Raw genomic sequence first — 2,500 nt, 5'->3', positions numbered from 1 at the left:
TCCCCCGCGCCGGCGGGGCGGCCCGAGCCGCGGCGGTCCTCTCGGGCGCGCAGCGCCGGGCTACTGAGGGAAACCCCGGGCCCCGAGAAGGACGTGGCGGTGGTGGCGGCAGATGTCGGGCGCGCCCCCGCCGGTGGACGCTCCCCCGAGGGCGGCAGCGGGGGAGGCACCCCGGCGGGGCCATGCAGGTCGTTTCCCTCGCCCCAGGGCCAGGTACCTAGCGCTCGGCGCCTCGGCGGTCCCCCCAGGTTTTCTTGCCCTCGGCGTCGTCAAACGCTGCGGGTTGTGGGCCGAAAGGGGGCCGGCGGGGCCGGGCGGCGGTTTAAAGACTCGGGCGGCTCGGCGCGGCCCGCCGTGGCGGCGGCGGTGGCGGCGGCGGCGGTGGCGGCGGCGGGCGTGTGCCGCGGGCGGTGGCCGTGCGGGGCGCCACTGAGGGGTGGGGAGCAGCTACTCCCGCCGATCCCCTGCGGTGGTTGTCCCGTGGCCACCGGCCGCGCTCCTCCGTCGCGGCCGTCGTCGTCGTCGTCGTCCCCGCCGCGCGCCGCGGGCGGGGTCAACCGCGCCGCGCCGGGGAGGGGCGCCCTGCCCCCCCCTCTCCGTGGCCCGGCCTCGGCGGAGAGGCCGCGGCGCGCGGTCGGCCGCGGGGGCCGACCCGCCCGCCTCGTGGTAACGGGCGACGCCCGGCAGAGAGCGCGCGCTCTCTGCCCCTTCCTCGGCCGCGGGGCGACGGCCGCCGGGGCCCGCCCGCGCTCTCTCTCCTGGGCCCGCCGCCGCGGTCTCTGGCGCGCGCGGCGGCGCCGCGTCCGGCGCGTCCGGCGCCTCTCTTCCCCTCGACGGCCTTTCCTTCCTCGAAGGCGCGGCGCGGCGGCGCCGTCGTCCGCCGGCCGTCCCCTGGCTCGACCGCCCCGCCCGCCGGTGGGGGGGGGGGCGAGCGCTCGGCGGGCCCTCCGGCGGCGGAGGCCCGCGAGCGCGGGCGACCCCGTGGCGAGCGGCGGCGGCGCCGCTCGACGGGTGTCCCTCCCTGCGGGGACGGTCGGCCGGACGGCGCCCGCCGTCGGCCGGCGGCGGTCCCGTCCCGGGCTCCGCTCGTCGCCTCGCCTCCGTCGCCCTTGCCCGCGCGGCCGCGTGTGGGCCGCGCAGGAAGGCGTGCGGGGGCGGCCGCGGGGGCGCTCCTCCCCGCCCGGTCTCCGCGTGCGAACGAGGAGAGCGGGCGTTGCCCCCCGGCTCAGCCGCCGCGGCGCCTTCCGCCGGGCGCGTGCCCGAGGCGAGGGGCCCCGGCGGTGCGAGGCGGCGGCGGCGGTCCCGGGCGCGTGCCGCCCCGGCGGCGGCCGGGTCTGCCGTCCGGCAGGCCTCGGGCGCAGGCGACGCCGGCTCGGCTCTCGGTGGCGCCCGCCTCCGGGGCCGGCGGCGGAGCGCGTCCGCCGGTCGCTCGCCCGCCCGCCCGGCGGGGGAGCGGTCCCGCGGGAGGCGTGCCGGCGGGCTGTGCCGGTCGCCGTCGCGTGCCCGTCTCGAGCCCAGGGGAAAGGCCCGTGCCCGTGGTGGTGGGGGGAAGAGAGAGACAACGCCGGCCGCGCGGCGGCGCGGCGGCGCTCCGCGCCAGGCCCGCGGCGTCGGGGCCGAGGGGAGAGCCGGCGCGGCGCGGGGGCCGACGGCCGCGCGCCCCCGGCCGCGTGCCGTGTGCGTTGTGCGCGTCGTCCCGTGAAAGCGAGAAGCGGGCGGGCCGCCCTGTGCCCCCCGCGTGTCCGGCGCGCGCCGCCCGGCCCTCCGCGCGGAGGCCGGGCCGAGCCCGGGCGCCTGGGCCGCCTCCGAAGGACGGCGTGGGTGAGGTCGGCGTCTCCCCTCGCGGGGGGAGGCGGTCGGGGGCGCGGGCTCCCCCGCCTCTTGGCCGGCCTTCGGAGAGTGGGTTTGTTTTTTTCCTTTTTTTTCCTCCCGTTTTCCGTGTGCTCGTACGGTCTCGGAAGCCAGGCGCGCGCCCGCGCGTCCTCGGCGGCATTGTCCTAAACCAAAAAAGGGGCCGCTCTGGCGTGAGCGGTGCCCGAAAGGCAGACAACTCTTAGCGGTGGATCACTCGGCTCGTGCGTCGATGAAGAACGCAGCTAGCTGCGAGAATTAATGTGAATTGCAGGACACATTGATCATCGACACTTCGAACGCACTTGCGGCCCCGGGTTCCTCCCGGGGCTACGCCTGTCTGAGCGTCGCTTGACGATCAATCGCCGTCCGGGGGCCACCCCGGCGGCGCGGCTGGGGTCGCCTCGCAGGCCCGTCGCCCGCGGCGGGCGGCGGCGGCGGCGGCGGCGTGCCGCCGGTGGCCGGAGGGGAAGGCGGTCAGGGGTGTTGGGCGAGGGAAGCGCTTCCCTCGGCGGGCCTCGATCCCTTCCCTGCGGGCCCGGCGGGCGTCGCCGCGGTCGTCGTCGTCGTCGCCGCCGCGCGAGGGCCTTCGTCCCCCTAAATGCAGACTCGGGGAGCGCTCCGTAGCTCCCCGCTCCCGGAGCGAGCC

At 79.5% G+C, this 2,500-nt stretch overlaps 1 non-coding gene across 1 annotated transcript; it reads left to right on the top strand.

Annotated features, from left to right (window-relative positions):
• Nucleotides 1-2,048: 2,048 nt before the first annotated feature.
• Nucleotides 2,049-2,201, top strand: LOC143692961 (5.8S ribosomal RNA). Its single transcript, XR_013180498.1, has one exon. It is a non-coding gene; the product is annotated as a 5.8S ribosomal RNA (ribosomal RNA).
• The last annotated feature ends 299 nt before the right edge of the window (nt 2,202-2,500 follow it).

The sequence above is a fragment of the Agelaius phoeniceus genome, unplaced genomic scaffold (assembly GCF_051311805.1).
Source record: "Agelaius phoeniceus isolate bAgePho1 unplaced genomic scaffold, bAgePho1.hap1 Scaffold_109, whole genome shotgun sequence".
NCBI lineage: Eukaryota > Metazoa > Chordata > Aves > Passeriformes > Icteridae > Agelaius > Agelaius phoeniceus.
Note: the sequence above shows the minus strand (reverse complement) of the source record. Positions and strands in the feature narration are given on the sequence as shown.